Below are 21,377 nucleotides of genomic sequence, written 5' to 3'. Positions count from 1 at the left end.
AAAAAAAAAGAACAGAAACATTTAAACTTACTTTTAGAATGTTTTTATTTAATTTCCTAGCGAGCAACACCAACAAAAATGTCCATTTTGATCTCTGGCGTTGTTCAAAATTCATCTGACGTTGCAATTTCAATTGTGACGTCAATCACGTGCAGCCCATGTTCTATTTGAATTAGAACATGGCTTTGTACCCAAAGCTTAAGAAGAACGTCATATTAGAATAGATGTTTTTGGCTTTGAACTAGCATTATTAGTAACTGTGAGTACTCTCAGATCCATACTTTGTGTCTTTGTTAGTTATTTATTACCGTTCTCTAACTTAAGTTTTCCTCAACTGATTGTTATGAAACTTATACACAATACTTTTTACCACTAAACCCACATCAAGTACACATTGTGTAGACTGTCACTTTTACTGTTCTTCAGTTATGACCCTTTATAACTTTATATAACAGTGGCGGATCCAGGGGGGGGGGGGGGGGGGGGGTTCTGGGGGTGCGCACCCCCCCTTTATTTTTGCCGATCAATGCATTTGTATCGGGACATATGTTTTGCACCCCCCCCTTTGCCCTGGGTGCCCTGGGTTAGCACCCCCCCTTTCGAAAATTCCTGCATCCGCCCCTGTATAATATGCAAGCAGGGGCATCATCTTCGAAACATTACTCATTTATTTTTGGTGCTTTGTCAATATATATACTTAGTATAGATACAAAGATTGAAAGCCCTTTTGAAATGATTTTATTTGTTTGTCCTAATTTTGTACTGTTACACTACTGTCCAAGGTTAGGGGAAGGTTTGATGCCAGCAAACTCAGAAGCCTGTAATTTAGTGATTGTCATTTCTTGCTGAATGTATACATTTTATACATTTATGTAATGCATGAATGCACACAACTTCAGACATGTGTCCTTAACATTTAACATAGTTCCATGTATAAAGGACCAAACCTGGATTTGTGCAAAAAAGGGTTAACAAATTGAGAATTGTAAATTTGAAATGTAATGTATGTGAACATTTTTTTATAATTTATCATAACTGATTTTTAACCGGATTTTTGTGACAAAAATGTCGGTTATTGAATTTGGGATGTACGGCGGACGGTCGGGCTGAACATTGAATAAGTTTGCCTGTTTTTTTTAAAGTTACTTCCTTCAAAATAAATTTAGGGGATCAAACCATCTTTATGGAGCTTCATTTATGGTTAATCAAGACTTAACTTAGTTCCCATCCAAGTTTTTTTTTTACATGATTGTATAGTTGATTGATTGATTGATTTTTGTTTGCCTAACATCCAGTGCATCATTATGAAAAGTTGTGATATTACAGTTGATATCAACATTTAGTTTAAATATTTAACTCATGTAACTAATGGAATTTTAATTCAAAACTTTTTAACTTTAACATGTTAAATTTTGACTACTTGATGTATTCAAATACATGTATAGCAGTTGTTATGGTAAAGATGAAACATTGATAATTTCACTAACAGCTGTCATTATACCCTTATTGGACCTCAACAATAGAATGTAGTGAACTGTTAGGTGATTAAAAGATATCAAGTTTTATTACCATATAACTTTTCTTGCTTGATGAAAAAAGTTGTTGGAAATGTTTCTACTGTCTTAAATTATAGGGCTGTGAAATAATTGCTTTTTTAATGGCATTACCTTCTTCAAACTAAAATTAACAGTGGAAGATTTTTTAAGGAATTAATATGATAATGCAGTGTTTCTTTCATTGTTTCAGGTTACTTTGTCTGTCCACATACTGCACTTTATTTTTGGAAAATGAAAATTAAGGAGGTAACAATAAAAAATCAAAATCCCATTAATCAGAACCTGAGAAACAAGAAGTTTAGGTATTTTTGGGCATACTGTAAAACATGGTATGGTACGATGGTATGGTATGTGGTATGGTATGGTGGTATGGTACGAATACCATCATACCATGGTATGCATGAATGGTACCATGGTATGGTATGATGGTATGGTACAAATTTATATACCATGGTACAAATTATTATACCATGGTATGGTTTTTCAAAAGAGGAAATTTGGAAAAATTAATAAACCTATAATTCTTAAAAAGAATTTTTATTAATTATCTGGGTTTTTTTCTTTCTTTTTTTATCTATTCCAAAACAAACGTTTTTTCAATGAGAAACAGGAACAAGAATATTTTGTTGAAAAACAATGTAAACAAAATATTCATTGGTTCAATTTGTCCTTGTTCAAGAAGACATTCAGAATGAAAACAATTAATTTAGAAAAGAATTGCCCACACACATTTAAAAGCGGAGTCAGTTCTTTAGTTAGGATACTGACATACATTATTAAGCAAGTAAAGAGCTTCATGAAGTTGTTAGCAAAAATTAAAATTGATAAAATCTTGATTTATTCTTGTACTTTCCTTGCCACCTAGTAAAACTATCATGCTGAGGAAAAACAGCCAAAGTGTGGTTGGTGATTAGTTGTAGTTAGTAAGAATATAATCTGCTGAGACTACAACTTTTGTTCAATTAAATGACTTTTTTATTGCTATTTTTTTTATTGCCAGCAAATAGTGTCACTTTTGAAAATGTCAAGAAAATCATTCTAGGGGTCTCGTTTCAAAGACAAAACCATTTTAGACATAGGGGAGATGTTCCATATAACAAACAAAAATGACCGGTAGTACTAAATGAAAACTATGAAAAAAATAAAATCAAATAAAAACCTTAATTCCCTTAAACTTAATTGAGCAAGGCTGTATAAAAAAGATATAGCATGAAAGGTGTACTATGAAAACTTAGAACTATATAGAGATCAGCATGGATTTTGGAAAACAGAAAGAAAGTGAAAAGAATATTGAGAAAAGGTAAGTTGTATCCCTATATTATGTTATCTGATTAAAATTTTATTTTATTTGGTTATATTTAAAGTGATTGTATTGTGAGAATTGTTTAATATCTTTCATACAAAATTTCATTAATCTTTGAAATCAATATTTGTGTAATTTTTGCACACTTTTATCTCAGAGTTATATCTGCAAGTTTTAAATTTAAGCTAATTTATGTAACAGGATACCTTCGGAACCATAGCTCATAGGTCCTTATGTTATTTGCGGACCATAGAGCTACGGAGTTTTCCTGTTTCAAAATGTTGGGAATTGTGACCCAGGTTCAGGTCACACTTATTTCCCCAAAAAATGGTCCGCAAATAGTCAAAAATTAAAATAAGGACCTATGAGCTACGGTTCTGCAGCTAGTAACAGGATGATGCCACAATTGTTAATTTTATTTTTTGATTCATGCAGACTTGCAGTATAACCATTCTCCAATGTCTAAATGGAAATTAACATTTATTTATATAGCATATTGTTTTCCTTACGTTGTTTTAAAATATGTTACACAGTATCTAGTTGTAAAGACCCAAACTGGTTTTTTTTTAACAATTTGAAGAAAAGAAAACATTCTTTTAATGACTGGGTTTAATCATTTCAGATTAGTTCTTGATAGACTGGAGCACAATATAAGAAAATCTGAAGAAGATTGGGAGGTAAATATAACTTTTCACTCCTATAAAGTATAATCATTTTCTGAATAAGGAACATTAAATAAAAATGATACATGGTACATTGTAACTGACAGGATTGTATAAAATATCAAATAAAAATTCTTATTTCTGGCTGAGGGAAATTGTCTTAGTATTCTCATAACCATGGTAGGGTTATAAAATAGTTCACACATATAGCATTAGGATTTCAATGATGAGATTATATAAGATAACATAAGATTAGTCTATAGATAAGATAAATATTTTCTTGAGTGTCAAAATTGTTACTTTGTAACAGATATAAACAGTTATATATATATAAAATGTTACGTATTGAACACACTATATCACCTTTTTAGCTCACCTGGCCCGAAGGGCCAAGTGAGCTTATGCCATCACTTGGCATCCGTCGTCTGTCGTCGTCGTAAACTATTTCAAGAATCTTCTCCTCCGAAACTACTGGGCCAAATACTTCCAAACTTTAACTGAATGTTCCTTAGGGTATCTAGTTTAAAAATTGTATCCGAGGTTTTGATCTTTCAACAAACATGGTCCCCATTGCTAAAAATAGACCATAGGGGTCAAATGCAGTGTTTGGCTTATAACTCAAAAACCAAAGCATTTAGAGCAAATCTGACAGGGTATTATTATTTATCAGGTCAAGATCTATCTGCCCTGAAATTTTCAGATGAATCAGACAACCCGTTGTTGGGTTGCTGCCCTTAAATTGGTAATTTTAAGGAAATTTTGCTGTTTTTGGTTATTATCTTGAATATTATTATAGATAGAGATAAACTGTAAACAGCAATAATGTTCAGCAAAGTAAGACCTACAAATAAGTCAACATGACCGAAATGGTCAGTTGACCCCTTTAGGAGTTATTGCCCTTTATAGTCAATTTTAAACCATTTTTTGTAAATCTTAGTAATCTTTTACAAAAATCTTCTACTCTGAAACTACTGGGCCAAATACTTCCAAACTTTAACTGAATGTTCCATAGGGTATCTAGTTTATAAATTGTATCCGAAGTTTTGATCTATCAGCAAACATGGTCACCATTACTAAAAATAGAACATAGGGGTCAAATGCAGTTTTTGGCTTATAACTCAAAAACCAAAGCATTTAGAGCAAATCTGACAGAGTTAATATTGTTTATCAGGTCAAGATCTACTTGCCCTCAAATTTTCAGATGAATCAGACAACCTTTTGTTGGGTTGCTGCCCCTGAATTGATAATTTTAAGGAAATTTTGCGTTTTTTGGTTATTATCTTGAATATTATTATAGATAGAGATAAACTGTAAACAGCAATAATGTTCAGCAAAGTAAGATCTACAAATAAGTCTATTTGACCAAAATTGTCAATTGACCCCTTAAGGAGTAATTGCCCTTTAAAGACTTTTTCAACAATTTATTCATCATGTTGACTTGCTTTAAAAAATCTTCTCCTTTGAAACTGCTGTATCAATTTCAGCCAAACTTAGGCTAAATGAGTTTCAGAGTATCTAGTATAAATTTTATATTTTATTTCCTTGTATGTCAAGAAACATAGCTTCTATGGCTAAAATAGAACATAAGAGAGAATGATATTTTTTTGGCTTTTGAAGAAAATAGGACGATCCAAAAAGCATTTAAATAAATTGAAAAGCCAAAATAATCATTGAAGAGAGATTTAACCAAAAGAATTAAGGTGAGCGATTCAGGCTCTTGAGAGCCTCTTGTTCTTATTCTTATCATTTTCTTTTGACAATGCCTCCTCCAAAATAAGCATTTAAAATGTCATACTTAGAAACATAGATGAAGAGACAAAAAATCATTTTTACCATGCTATATCTATTTGAAGATCTTCAGGTTTTTTTTATCATTTTTTTAGTATCTATGATAGTTTTCAGGATAAAAAACATATGCAAGTGAAAAGAATATTGGTCATGTTGATTTATTTGAGGATTTTGTCTTCAAGGTCGTTTGTTTCTGTATTGAATGTAATTTTTAAGATAGTAAGCAAAAAAGGCCTCAATACCTCAAAATCATCATTTAGAGGCAATTACTCTTAAGATTATTTAAAGTTAAACAATTATTTCAACTATTTTAGGTTATTCATAAATGTCCTCTTGATCAATTTTTCAATGTTAAGTTTCTTGCATTTCAGTAAAATTAATCGGAATCAAATGGAGGGGGTGCACCCCCTTTCGTGTGAAAAAATGATTGATTATATAGGGAATCACTGAAGCGTGACTGGAGCAGGCGACCCCCCCCCCTCCCTTTTTAGGTCCGTCAGCCCCCTTTTTACAAAATATTCTGGATTCGCCACTGATTTGTAAAAGATATAATGGCTGGAGAATTTCCGAAAAGGTATCAAAAGTTCATATGAATAATTTTAGAGCTTTAATATCTGTATATTATGAACATTCTAAGTATAGTAATTGATCCATGGTGGTCATTGATATAGTTTACAGATCCTCTCTATTTAATCAACTCTGTGACTGCCGTAGATTGTAAACTTGAAAATACACTTTTATTTGTAGTATACATGTGTTCTCCAAGCTTTCAATTTATGACACTTCTTTTAGTTCATTCGAATTAATAGAACTGTTTTCACTTACTTTAAAACATTTTTTATCTATCAAAATAATATCTTCAGCAATCTAGAGTAATCTTGATTAAGTCTCAGAGTAAATATTACTCTGTGTTAAGGGTCTTTTATTAAAGTAAGAAAAACAGCTCAAAATTCAAGTATTTTAGATGCAACGATGCAAGTTTTAGCTTTGATGATTAACAATTATTAGTTCGTTATTTATAGAGAGGTGTCCTTCAGAAATTCCACATTATATCACTATAAAGTATGAAAAATACTGGATACTAAATTACATTAAACAATATGTTGGTGTAGAAAAATAGCAAGTTCATGGGCTGCCTTTCTTATGCATTTATGATTTATTAATTTTCATTTCTTATATTTCAGGATATTGAGGAAGATTGCTCCAACCATGAAAACCAGAATACAGTGGGATCAAATGTAAGTTTATCTTTTTAAATGCATGCAATTAGAAATAGAATTTGATACGACCACAGATGCCTCAACCTGAACAGTTGGGGCAAGTATGGACATGCTATTCTAGCTTGATACAGCTCTGAATTTGGATTGTGATTTATATTTTTGACACAGCAGCATGGGTTTCTGACACAGAATCAATGAAGTCAAAGAACTCAAATTGGATATTTATCTTTTATGATCCAATATCCAAATCTTTTAAAATACCTGGTTATATTCAGCTTCAGCATATCAAAGAAGTACAATAACTCAATTTTTATACGCCCGTCAAAATTTGAACGGGATGTATAATGGTATACAAATGTCCGTCTGTCCGGCGTAAACATGTCACACTGTAACTTTAGAACCGCTTATCCAAATTTCATAAAACTTCAGATAGCTGTTTCTTATAATGGTCAAACGATCTGTATACTTTTTGGTGTTAATAGAATTTAGAGTTTTTGAGTTACGGGACTGAATGACTAAAACATGGGTGTGTATTTTTCACATTTCGCGCTGTATCTCAAAAAGGATTTACGATTATTGCTTAAAACTTTAGAAACTTCTTAATTATATTAATGTAGAGATCTGTATACCTTTTGCAAGTTTTGGTGATGATTCAAATTTTTATTTTAGAAAAATTGAAGTTTTGTGAAAAAAGGTGGGGTTCGTTTTCACATGTCACGCCATATCTCTTAAACAATTTAGGCAGCAACCATTTGATTTTCTGGGGGGGGGGGTTTCTGGACAAATTTTTAAAAACAATCTATTTTTTTCGAGACAAGTCGAAAACAATTTCTTTTTCTCAGAATCAAAAACAAATTATTTTTTTCTCCAAAAACTTGAAATAGCTCTGTTCAAGTTGAGGAGGTGTTCCATATTTGGAAGGATATACTTATATAAGAAGAATAATTGCAATAGAATATTAACATAGAACGTTGTGCGTGATATTGCTTGTTTAGTGGGTCAAATAAGGCTTTACTGGCAATGGTGATCGCTAAACAAATTGTGTTTTATAAATTTTATAAAAGATAACGACAGTCATTGACAGTAAAATCTCGTCTGACCCACTAAACCAAAGAAGGATAAGGGAATTATGAAAAGAACTCCAAACAAGGATACAAATTAGAATTAAGCTGCCAAAATATTTTTCACGAAACCGTTACCCCCAATGACAGAAACAAGTGATAAGAAAATATTACGTTTATAAAATGTCTTTTGATTTGGCTTTGCACTGACATTTTGTACTGAAATACAAACTTTTGAAATGACTGACCGGATAGAATATCGCGGAAATTCTCAGTACAAATTTTTATATATCAATATATATCTGTCGCAGAAAACTGTACATGTTTAATTTTAAACGCAGCAACAAAATCTTCAGTGATGAGCACTACATCACTATGCAACCGAAACCTGTAATGGAACTTCACTTCTCGCTACTCTCATGGAATGACAGGTCACTTTTTCCTCTTCAAAACCATATATTGATATAATATATTATAGGCACTGGACAGTGAGGTTTCATGTGTTTTTAAGCCCCACCTACGATAGTAGAGGGGCATTATGTTTTCTGGTCTGTGGCTCTGTTCGTTTGTCCGTCCGTCTGTGCGTCAGTCCGTCTGTGCGTCAGTCAGTCAGTCCGTCCGTCCGTCTGTGCGTCAGTCCGTCCGTCCGTTCAGGTTAAAGTTTTTGGTCAAGGTAGTTTTGGATGAAGCTGAAGTCCAATCGACTAGAAACTTAGTACACTTGTTGCTTATGATATGATCTTTCTAATTTCAAAGCCAAATTAGACTTTTGACCCTAATTTCATGGTCCAATGAACATAGAAATGGAAGTGAGAGTTTCAGGTTAAAGTTTTTGGTCAACGTAGTTTTTAATGAAGCTGAAGTCCAATCAACTTGAAACTTAGTACATATGTTCCCTATAGTATGATCTTTCTAATTTAAATGCCAAATTAGATTATTACCCAATTTCATGGTCCTGGAACATGTAAAAGGATAGTGCAAGTGGGGCATCCGTGTACTTTGGACACATTCTTGTTTTTTCATTTTTTATGATCAACACAGAAAAAAATTTGAGTAAAATAATTGGGCTACCAATCGGCATTTTGGGCCTGTGAAGTAATTTTATTACTGGCCAAAAAAAATATGTTCGGGCCAGCTGAACTGTTAATTATATTAATCTAAAGATCTGTATACTTTTTTGTGATAATTCAAAATTTTATTTTGGAGTTATGGATTTTTGGATGTATTGCCATGTTATACTCACAGAACGCTTGTTATTAGTTATATCGGAAAAAATATGAAGTATTTGGAATATACAAATATCTTGGGTCACCCTTATTTACATAGTGGTACGTTTCACAACTGAAAAGTGATCTTTCTACTAGTGTTTGATAACTTATTTGTTTCCCTGCAAACAATTTGCGACTAAATAAAACAATATATCAGTATGTGTCCGCCCATCTATGTGTCTTTTCTTCAATCCTGCTTTAAGTTGTTTAAGGCCTAAAAGTTTTGAACAGTTTAACTTAACTATGTTGATTTTGGTATACAAATGCATTATGGAATGAAGGTGCTTCATAAATCAAAATAAGGTCATTGTGACCTTTACCTTGACCTAAGAATTTAGATATCTAAGAATTATTTATTTATTTCCCGTACATCAAATGGCTGGAATCATCAGATGCCTATGAGTCATTGTCTCCTAAAATCATGATTTTAAACATTGTTTTAAAATTTTTGGGCCAAAAGAAAAAAAATTAGCATTCAGAAGCAATTTTTACCAAATCTTAGTCATGAATTTTATTCCAGTCTTCAATATAGAAAACACATTGATCTAGGTGATTAACACAGACTATAAAGAACATCTAGTCTGGATATTTCAATAATTTAATATAATTCTGGTCTTTTATTTTCTGATACAACTGACAATACATCATCCTGTTTTTTTAATCTCAATAATTGTTTTTTTACAGTTCACAGCAGATGAAACAATGCTGATAGAAATCAAAGAAGAAGTAAGGTAAGAAGTTTTCTAAATATATTAAATAGCAAGTTTATTTAAAATAAACACAATGGATAGTTTTTCCAAATATCTTCATCAAATAAAATGGCAACCAAAAAATAAGACAATAGACATATACACAGCTACTTTTGCATACGTACTATTTTTGCACTAAAAATATCTAGTACTGGAAATTTACTTTTATTATTTAGTACTTTTTCTTTACTTTAGAATTATTGTTATATTTAGGTACTTGTATTTTCCAGTACTTGATTTGTACTTAAAATATTTGTACAAAAATAATACCAACAATGATCACAGTATTCCTTTTTTGGACATCATACTTTAATGAGATTTGAAAAAGATAAACTTTCAAAATGCTGAAAATGTATCAGTGCAACCAAAAAACTGTAGTACTTAAATTTAAAGTACAAATCAAGTACTAAAAATACAGGTACCTAAATATTGCAATAATTCTTAAGTAGCAAAATAGTACTGAATATTAAAAGTAAATTTCCAATACTACAGATTTTTGGTACAGAAATAGTACCTATGCAGTAAAAGTAGCTGTGTAGGAGTCGCTTAATAAGGCCTTCACCCTATATTTGCAGCAGTATTATATGATGATGTTGTCTGCATCTTAGTCTGAAAATATTTTGGAGGTTCGCAGACAATTATAACTAAATTATATAAGGACCGGTTATATTAAGTCCATGTAAATCTATTTAGCTCAATGTTCTATACCACTAACGGATGGTTGGGATAGTTTTTGGTGGTAGTGATGGTTTGGGGGGGGATTAGGGCTTTGTAATTAGGGACCAAAAAAGTAAGTCTTTCTGGTTCATGAAAGATAAAATTTTAGTACAAGGTTCCATTCCACAATTGTATGGTTGGGATTGGTTTTGGGAGTAACTGTCTTAGCGTTTCGTAATTAGGGACCAAATCCAAATATTTGTCTGAGTATAGGTTATAACTTGAGTATTGGAGATAATTATTTGGTCTAAATTAGCTGGTTGACAGCCAATAAAACCATCAATAGGTAAAGCATTGTGCATCTCCTATTAAATGTGCTAACTATAAATCACTTTAACAAGCAGTGCTTGTTAAAGTGATTTATAGGGTTGCCCATACCAAACATTGCAATTTCAAACGGTTATAATTTCAATAAGCTGTTATGCACTGTCCATTGGGAACTACCATAACATCTCTTTGTAATCATATGCACACCAAGGAATTAAAACTCTAGCTAATTCAATATAATTGTGTAATTGCTGTTTCTGTATCGGACCTGTAATAGATTCAAGGTTAACTGTATTGGACCCAAGACTCGAAGAGTCAAGGGCCAATACAGCTGATCGAGAATCTATAAAAGGGTCAACACAGAAACAGCCAGTTCAAAACACTTTTATTAAATGATTATAAGAAAATTAATAACCGGAATTTTTCCTTTCCATATTGGCCCTGTTTTATTTCTAATTGAGTCCAATCAAGACTTCAAGATGTTCCAAAACATTGTACACCATTAACCCTGTTTATTTTATGAATTTAATTTGAAAATATAATACAAATGTTTTTATGCATATCATCGATACCATTAAAGTTAAGTAATGGCGTAAGAAAAATTAAACCGGAAGTGAACATCCTGTATTAGTCCATGAAAAAAACAGGGCCAATACGGAAAAAAACTGTATTGGCCCTGTTTTGTTTTTTGCCGTATTGGACCTGTTCGAAAAGCAATATTATTTCTTTATTAATTTTGAAAGTGGAACTTTTTCAGTACTGCACAAGCTGATTTATGCGTCTTTGGGCTTATTTGCTCATATCATTTACATAATAGCTTCTTATGCATTTTTCTTTTTTTTCAGATTCGAAAATAACCAAGATATTATTTATATTGATTCGTCGTCTGATGGTGAAATACTTACTAAAACAGAAATCGTTTCACCTGAGGGTCAGGATGAAGAAGAACTCTACAAACCAGAAAAATATGAATGCCACATTTGTGATGCATTCTTTTTTACAAAACCAATGCTAAAAAGACATGAAGAACTCCATAACAAAGGCATAATATATCTTGCAGGACAGTCTGTTGTTCCAGTCAGCTGGATAGGGAGGCAGACCACTAAGAAAAAGAATCCAACCCCTGAAAACAGTCCAATAAGGAAAAAGGCAAAAACAACTGTAATTTTGGAACAACAAAAGAAACAGTTATTTACAGGAGAAGATAGAAGATCATCTCAAAGTAGACACCAAAAAAGAAGGGAGGTAACTGATGACATTAGTGAACCTGCAGGGAGTTGTCCATTTGAGGAACTTTTACAAAACGACTCAAGTAGATCATCTTTATCATTTAACAGTCCATTTAGGGGTCAATCAGATACGGTTTTATCACCTTCTGCAGCAGAGAATCAAAATTCCATTCCTACAGATATTGGACATTTGGAATATTATGATGGAGATAAAAGACTGCCAATCTTAATGAGGGAATGTAAAGGTGTAAAGACTAGAGAGGCCTTAAATTTCATAATTAATGAAGACAATTTGGATAAAGAAAATATTTCAACTATTGTTCCTACAACTATAAATCAAAATGTGTCATTTCTGGTTGACACCAAGAAAATTGGTTCATGGAAAAATCTGCTGTCTGATGATATGGGGACATGGAAAACAACGTGTGTTGCAAATAGGTTCTATAAATGGGATGAGAAGGGTGACCTTATATCAACTCCAAGCAGACAACCAGAATGTTTTATAGTATACAGACATCAATATGTAAATCTCTCATCACCAGACTTGCATAGGATAATAATAAGAACTGGTACATCTCCAGAAAAAATGATGAATACCGTTTTTGTCCAATACTATTTTGAGGATGAAGAACATTCAGTCCTAGTTCTGCCACATGGCAACCGGAAACAAGACAACAAACCCTACAAAAGAACACAAGAAACTGTAAAAAATACAATTCGAGAATTGAACATTAACAAAAGACCAAAAGATGTGTTTCACACAATATTAGAGAGAACTGGAGGGATTGAAAATTTAACATCAGGTTCACAGAAAGCACGAGATATGCAGCAAGTTTATAATTTAAAAAGAAAGGAATCAAATGACGAAATTTTAGAAACCATAGATCTGCGAGCAACAGAAGAAATTAAATTCATTAGACATATAGAAATGGTTCCAGAATTCAGTGTTTTTCTAGCAACAGACAACCAGCTGCATGAAATTGAAAAGTATTGTACAAATAACGTGAATTTCAGCATTTTAGGTGTGGATACAACATTCAACATTGGAAATTTTTATGTGACATTAACTACTTATCGAAATTTGATGCTTGAACACAAAACAAAGAAACATGAACCAGTAATGATAGGACCAGTTTTAATCCACCAGCAGCGAACATATGACAGTTTCTATATGTTACCATCATTTATGATAAGGACAAAACCTACTCTGAATAAGATTTTGGTATATGGTACAGATGGGGAACTCAATCTAAAAACATCCTTTTCTTCCTGCCTACCATTTGCACATCACCTGCTTTGTGATATCCATATGAAAGATAACATCATTTCCAAATTAACATCACTTAATATAAAAGGAGCTGTGAGAAAACTGTATGTGGATGAAATCTTTGGTAAACAGATACAAGAAATTTTAATACCTGGATTGACTGATTGTATCTCACCATCTGAGTTTGATAGGAAACTGGAAAAATTGACTGGAACATGGATTGAAAGGCATGAAAAAGGACCAGATTTTTTGAAATATTTCTTAGACTTTAAAAGTGATCTGATCAAATCATGTATGTCGGCTGAAATAAGATCCAAATGTGGATTAGGATACCCACCTAAACCGTATACACAAAATGCAAATGAATGCATCAACAGAGTTGTCAAGTCCAACCTAAACTGTCAAAAGCAAACAGTACCAGAATTTATAAAAGCTTTAAAAAGAACAATTTTGAGACAAGAAACAGAAATTAAGCTGGCATTAACAGGACAAAGCGACTTCAAGCCTAAGTCAGAATATTCATATTTGGAAGTTACTGAAGATAGATATTTTCGAATGGACTTGAAACAAAAGGAACATGTTTTCAAGAAATTTCAAAATGCAAACCTGAAATCTCGACACCACGAAGAAGATGAAGGTATGTTTGTTGACAATACAGATCACTCTGGAGCTTTAACAGTAACAGCAGGTGGAAGTGGCATAACTTCAGTCCCTTTCCCCATATTAAAAGGGATTTTTGAGAAAGCAGCAACTTTATATCATAGTCAATCTGATATAGTTTCATTTCCTGGAAAACCTGGAGCAGCAAACATCATTGGCAAATACTTTATCACCAGCTCTACCGATGCTACAAAACCTCATTTGGTAACTGTACTTGGCACAGGTCAAGTTACATGTGACAGTAACTGTCCGAGATGGGAAATGTATAAAGTATGCTCTCATTCAATTGCCGCCGCAGAACACTGTAATTTACTTGAAAAGTTTGTTAAATGGTTCAAAACCAAAACTATTAGTTTGAATCTTACAGGTCTCGCAAATTTAAATATGCCTTGTGGAAGAGGTAAAAAGCCACACAAGGCAACACAGAAACGTAAAGGGAAGGCCAATAAACGCAATGAAGCAGCTTTAACTTATTTGGATGAGCATGACCAGCCACAAGTTCCTCCGCCAAGACCACCTGATGGAGGATATGTAATATATTTTCTTAAAGATTGTGACAATAAAGTGTCCAAATGCTACGGATGTAAAGGGAATTTAAAACATGAGGGACAAATACCTCTACCACCAGGGGATTTAGTTGTTGTTTCTAGAGGGAGACGTGAATATTTCAAAGATGGCACAAAATTATACGGAGAAATAAACAATATTTACTTTCATCTGTCTGAACAATGCATCAAGTCAACAAATAATTTTTTTGTTCCATCATTATTATATGTTGCACCATATGTGGCGAGTCAATTTCAACAGAAACATAAAGATTTGCTTGATCAATGCAGTGTTACATATAACATATAAGTATACTTTTACTGCATAAAGATATTTTGAATGTATGTCATTATTTGTTGTTGGTTTGATTATTATATGCTAAATCAAAATATAATTCAAAGGATTTAAAATCTATTTCACAAACTTAGCAAGTGTGCACGCGCTGAAATGTCTCGCCCTTTTACTAACCATTGATATCATGTTGATAGTCCTAAATATCAAGCTTTACTAAAAGTATCACATAAACCTATTTTAAACAAGATCCACGAAAATTAGATCAAGGTCAGATAAACCAAAAGAGAAATGCACAGATTTGAGAAGATGCGGTATTAGTGCTAATGAGACAACTCTCCATCCAAGTCACAATTTGTAAAAGTACTGTCTTCAACACTGAGTTTTGCTCACACAGAACAGCAAGCTATAAAGGGCCATACAATGACTAGTTTAAAACCAACAATATAATACATATAAAAAAAAACGAGAAACAAGAAGCACTTATAAACCACATCAACAAATGGCAACCATTGAAAATCAGGTTCTTGTTTGGGCACCTTACATTCATTCAATACAACAAATATAGTTAATATACTGCTTATAGTTTTAGAAAAACAAACCAAAAACACAAAAACTTAACACTGAGCAATGAACTGTAGAAATAAGGCAAAGGTCAAGGTCGAATAAAACCTGTAAGTCTGACGTGTACATCATAAGATATTTCAATACACCAAATATAGTTGACAAGTTTGCATATAACATCAGAGAAAAAACCAAGACTAAAACTTAACTATAAAAATGAGGTATAGGTCAGACGACACCTGCCAGTTGGATATGTACACATTACAATAATTCCATAAACCAGAATCTTTTCAACGAGGACAACCGGATCGCAATATGGGATGCATGGTTGCATGGGTGTTTTATAAAAATAAATAAATCTTTAATTAAGTCTAAAGAATAGCATTACGAAAGAATAGCAATTTGAATTAATGAAACAATACTTATAAAATAGGCAGATACAAATACAAATTGTGTTATCTTAGACTAGCTACACTAGGAGTCACAACACAAATAACTACTGTTCATAAGATTCATTTAACATTGCAGAATGGAAAACACAGGTCATTGAGTATGTTAAATCATTATTAGACTATAATTGAACACATATAATTTACAATTTTAATAAATGGTCAAAAAATTAAGAGATGCATGATTAGGAAACCATGCAACCGCAGCCAGTGCCTATTATTTTTTTATGCAGGATCCCTAATAAACTATGGTTACATCTCAGTGTAATCATAAATCTCATTGCTTACATGCTTTTATAAAAAGGAACTGTATATATTTACTTTTTTCTATTGTAAATCATTAAATCCAAGGTACAAATCACACTCTGTAAGGTGTCGCAAGATGAAGCAGCTTACGCCTCTTCCATCTCTAAGTCCAAAGAACTCATAGCTTATATGAATAAGCCTTTGGAACTTCTTTGTATTTTTGAGGTTTTGAACTAGTAAAGTTGGCATCAAATTGAGAACCATTGTCAATTAGTCCTCATTGTTTGGCCTCTTCTACCAGGCCACACTGTTCAATTATTTTTCGAATTTCAAATTGAAACGGTACTTTATTTCTCACAACTCCATGCAGGTGATCTTGATAAATGTAACTTATCAAACTTTCTATATTATCAGTTTATTGTTTTTAAGTTAGGACTGACCAGGGATTTAGCTGGTTGAAGAGTGGCCACTCCTGTTAACTTTGGGATAAACTATAAATAAGGGACATAAATGAACTACGTCAATTATAGGTATAGGGCGAGGGTTGAGATCTAAAAAAAAATGCTTAACACCAGGGGCGGATCCAGCCATTTTAAAAAAGGGGGTTCCCAATCCAGCGAAAAGAGGGGGTTCCAACTGTATGCTCCAATTCAAATGCATTCATCGTTCAAAAAAGGGGGGTTCTAACCCCCGGACCCCCTCATCCGCCAATGCTTAACACTGCCACATTTTTTGCTCCTGTACCAAATCCAGAACCTCTGCTCTAGTCTTGTTTTTGTTTTTATAATTTTGTTTCATTTCTATGTTTCAGAGTTTAATGTGACGTTTACTTTACATGAACTACTAGTACATATTTTTGTTTAAAAAACGGCCAAGTAACTTCTAACCCAACCCTCTTTTGAAGTTAAATTATTGCTCCCTTAGGATCCAGCTTATGCCTGCCTCCAGATGCAAGATTTTTTCGCTGTGTAAAAGACCTTTTTTTTGCCTTTCGCTGTTTTATATTCTTTGATCGGGTTGTTGTTTCCAGTATCCCATTTCCATTCTAAATTTTATGAAGGATTAACTATACTTAAAGAAAGTTGCATATATGCTGTTACTCCTTTGAGGAAGCACCGTAAAGAAACAAATGGACAGCAAATTAATTTAACGTTTAGTGTGAATCTTAAAATTCTTGTTTAATAACAACAGATACATGTAAGATCAGTTCTCATAGACAAATTATGTCCAAAAACACTTTAAGTGTCTAGTACCAGATTACAGAAATCCCATTGTTATAAAAACAGAAAAAAAACATTGCTAATTAATTATTTTAACAGAACAGATTGGTTGAAAACAGTTAACAAATTACAGTAAAAAACACAAAGGCAAAAAAACAGGTTATCACAAAAAGGTATTGCCCCTCTTATAGGTAATTTTGTTAATCATTTTCTTATACTTATAGTTCAAAATCAGTCTACATATATAAAGACTACATCATTCATTAACATGATTGAGAAATAAGAACCTATGGCATCAGGCGAGAATCCAGAAGGAGGGAGGGGGGTCAAGGGGTTGGAACACCCCTTTTTTTGGGACAATCAATGCATTTGAATGGGGACATGTAATTGGAAACTCCCCCCTTTGTCCTAGGTTAAGACCCCCCCCCCTTTTTTTTAAATTGCTGAATCCGCTCCTGGGCAAACAGCCTTTTGGTTTCGTATAATATAACACAGATGTTTACTAATCTTCAAACGTCCTGTTAAACACGCCCATGACAGTTTTGACAAATCAAGCTCCGCCGTCAATGTATTAATACATTTGTTGAGTAGATGGAAAAATTTATAAACAAATAATAGTTGCGGTAATTGGTGCATTCCCTTCACGGGAAATCTGTTATATACTTTATCATGTTATAATATTTGAAATAATGAATCAAATACTTTCTGCATTACTTTATATTTTATCATGGCAGATATATATATAGGGACAATATGTATTAATAATATTCGATGGAACATCAGATGAAATAATAGATTTTTTCTGTCTATCAAATTATTACTTAACCCTTATTTAAACCTCAAAGGAAAAAATGTCATTCTTAAATATAAAGGTCAAATATTTACAACACATGGCAATTATAATTGACCTTGAAATGCATTTTAAAGAAACATATTCTTATCTCAATCTGCACAGAAATAGCTGTCACTCTCAGCATTTATTAAAAAAGAAAAGAAATAAAGTTGTATAACAAAATCTCACATTATAAAAAAAGGCTGATTCCTTGGTTGATATTGTGTATTAACTTCCATAATGCACATTGTTTTTACATATATAACTGCAGAAACTAACAAACAATCTACTTTTAACATGTGGTATCTATCAACTAACAAAGTTCCATATGAGTGACAGTTTAAATTGATTGTATGGTGTTTTCTAATTCTTTTATTCACATTTTTAGTGGAATTTCTTGGTCATAGATGTAGACAGAATATGCAACTGTTTAAAGTGTCATATTTCAAAACAATATAAAGGTTGAACATTGACAGAAGTTTATGCAATAAAACTTTAACTACATAACTAGCTATAGATTATAATCAAAAGATATATCCCAAAATTTCAAAGAATAATTGACAGCCATTTGCAAAGTGTCAGAACAGGACATATTATCTATTTTATCTTAACTAAATAGTTATCTGAGAAGTTTAAATTGAATTTTGCTTGTTTTCTGCTCATAGCTTTATACATGTAAGTATCTGGTTTGTCTATATCTATTTTGTAAAATATTATTTTCATAATTAAAAAAAAAACAAATTAAAAAAGATTCATATCATCATATTACCTAAATTATTTTTTTAGGATTTCCTACTTCAAAAAACCATACCATGCTTCATACCATCAAGTTATACCATGGTATAAAAATTTGTACCATGGTATATAAATTTGTACCATACCATCATACCATACCATGGTACCATTCATGCATACCATGGTATGATGGCATTCGTACCATACCATCATACCATAACACATACCATACCACCGTACCATACCATGTTTTACAGTATGCCGTATTTTTGATGACTGGAGAAAAAAATATTGATGATAATCTTTACAATAACAAGTATCTAGTACACCACAGGAATTATTGTTTGATGTGGTCTATGTCAGGCAAAGTTATCTTAGGTCAGACAGATTATCATGGTAGATAACAACACATAAATCATTTCCTCACATTTTAATAGGAGCTACTTGATTCTTGTAATTATTGAAACCTGTCATGCTCTTTATAATAAACACCTGTGTTGTTGATTTTTTTAGTTTTTCAGTTACTCTGCACATAAAAATCTTGTTGTAATTGTAAATCTTTCCCTAAAAGTAATTCGCCATTGTTTGTTTTTAAATAATTTAATCTTATATGGTTACTGATAGGTTTCGCTAGATTCAATTGGAACCAAAAGTATAAATTTGTAAATATATTTTATATAGAAAGTAACAGATAAGTCTGTGTCTCTCCCCTATCCCATAATGCCCAAAAGATGCTGAGATTGTACTTTCCACAATAAACAGGTATTTTTTCCTGATTTATTGTAATTTCAGATGTTTTTTGTGGTTTCTTGGGGACCTTTGTTTGTGATTCGTATATACTAATGCATGTTACCCACCTATCATAGGTATCCCCATAGCATACCATAAATTGCCATTTCCAAACTGTGCATACTGCCTTCCTTTGCAGTAATGTACTACTTCTTTTAAATTTGCACATTTATTAAACTTATTGTGTTTTTATTTTATGTTTAAAGAAGATACAGATCTTCCAGTTTTCTACTGAATGACTTCTACTTACAAAGTGGTTTATTTTCTACATGTCTTGATTGTTAAGATAGATGTAATTAGAAAAGTCATTTGTTAGACGCAAAGAATAAATGATAAATAAGTTTTATATTAAACTTTAGAAGATGATTGTTCATTTTACTTCTACTTATAAATAATTGTAGCGCTTGATTAGTAGACTTGAAAATTAATGTATATAACAAAAGATACAAGTTTCTCCTAAGGGTCATACTGATGAAGTTTATGGAGGTAATTTAAGGGAATTTAATTACAAGTTGAATAAATAAGGTTATCAATGGGGTACTGCAAAGGGTGTAAAGAATGTGTGAAAATAAAAGGGGATTTAAAAGTATGTGGTGAAAACAATAGTCAATTTATATTAAATTTAGGTCAGTGTAGATTTGCTATTTAGAATAAGTTTGTAAGGACTTCCTTTAATTGTATAAGTAAAATTTAAATACTTAATCAATTTAAATCAGGATAAAGACCATAATTACACTAATTGTTCTCAAAGGAAATACTTTTAAGTGTTTAGACCCAGATCTGTTAATTTAAGACATCCTGTCACAGCGAAAAAAATTAAATACTCAAATAACATAGATTTTTGTCCTCCACAAAGCAGATTGTTTTTGTCTGATTAAATGAAGCAATACTTGTTTACAGTAACCAGTATTATACAGGTAAAAAAATGTGACTATTGGCTTCATCATGTTGATTTCACCAAATTAAATTACCTTTTTACATGTCTTTTTGATCACAATAAAGATTTTTGGAATACCTGAATATAATTGTTCTCAAACCCTATTAAAGTTTCCTAATTTTATCTCGAGATTAAATGGAATAGAAGATAATACTCAGTTGGACATTTTCTTTATTTAGTAATTACACTTTATAGGTTGACACCCGTTTGTTGTGTGAAATGAAAAATTAGATATGACACTGGAATCTTACCTGAATAACAGGTAGAAAGCTGTTCATTAGGCCAGGCATTATAAATTTTTCATTCATGTACATTTTCCTCTTCTTGACTCTTGAACCGATTAAGATTTGAAAGGTCATGAAAATTCTTAATCTTGCAAGACTTCTACTATTGAATACTTTCTTTAGTTTTGTTTGAAAGTCTAAAACTGTATCATGGGCTCTCAACATGTTTTGATATCCTCCTCAAATTTAACAAGAGTCTCAGTATCTTCTAATGAATTGAATAAAATTGAATGGCCTGAAATGTGTGTATGTTTTGTATTTGATGACTGTATTGCTACCGATCAGTGCTAATTATAATTACATGATACTCATGGAGACATAGTTTTGCTAGACTATTGAAAATGTTTACAGTTTCAAGGTTATCTTTTGAGGATTTAAAAAAATTCTATTAAGTTTTGATAAAGTGTTGTATTTTGTACTCTTTATAAAAATATATAAAAGCTTTGTTTATGTGAATTTGAATAGAAATATGCTCATAAGAAAAAGCAGAGTGATAGAAATAGTCAATTAATCAGAAAAAGACATGATTAATCAAAATTTGTGACAGGACATACATAGCACTTGTTGGTAATTAAGGTACACAGGTGATGTTGTCAAGGTGAAAACTAGTTAATCTGGGATATTTTTCAATATCTGATTTCTAATTATCACAAAAGATAATTCAGCTATAATGAAATCAATGGAAACATTCAACAATAACTTTCTAAATCCACAATCAACTGTCTTAATTGCATCTG

At 32.0% G+C, this 21,377-nt stretch overlaps 1 protein-coding gene across 7 annotated transcripts in view; it reads left to right on the top strand.

The window, feature by feature from the left end:
* The window catches only part of LOC139523920 (zinc finger homeobox protein 4-like), a 190,154-nt gene that overhangs the window by 154,887 nt on the left and 13,890 nt on the right, over positions 1-21,377 (top strand). The gene's annotated exons all lie outside the window — the stretch shown is intronic.

The sequence above is a fragment of the Mytilus edulis genome, chromosome 5 (genome assembly GCF_963676685.1).
Source record: "Mytilus edulis chromosome 5, xbMytEdul2.2, whole genome shotgun sequence".
NCBI classification, from domain to species: domain Eukaryota; kingdom Metazoa; phylum Mollusca; class Bivalvia; order Mytilida; family Mytilidae; genus Mytilus; species Mytilus edulis.
This window is presented reverse-complemented; position numbering and strand designations above follow the sequence as displayed.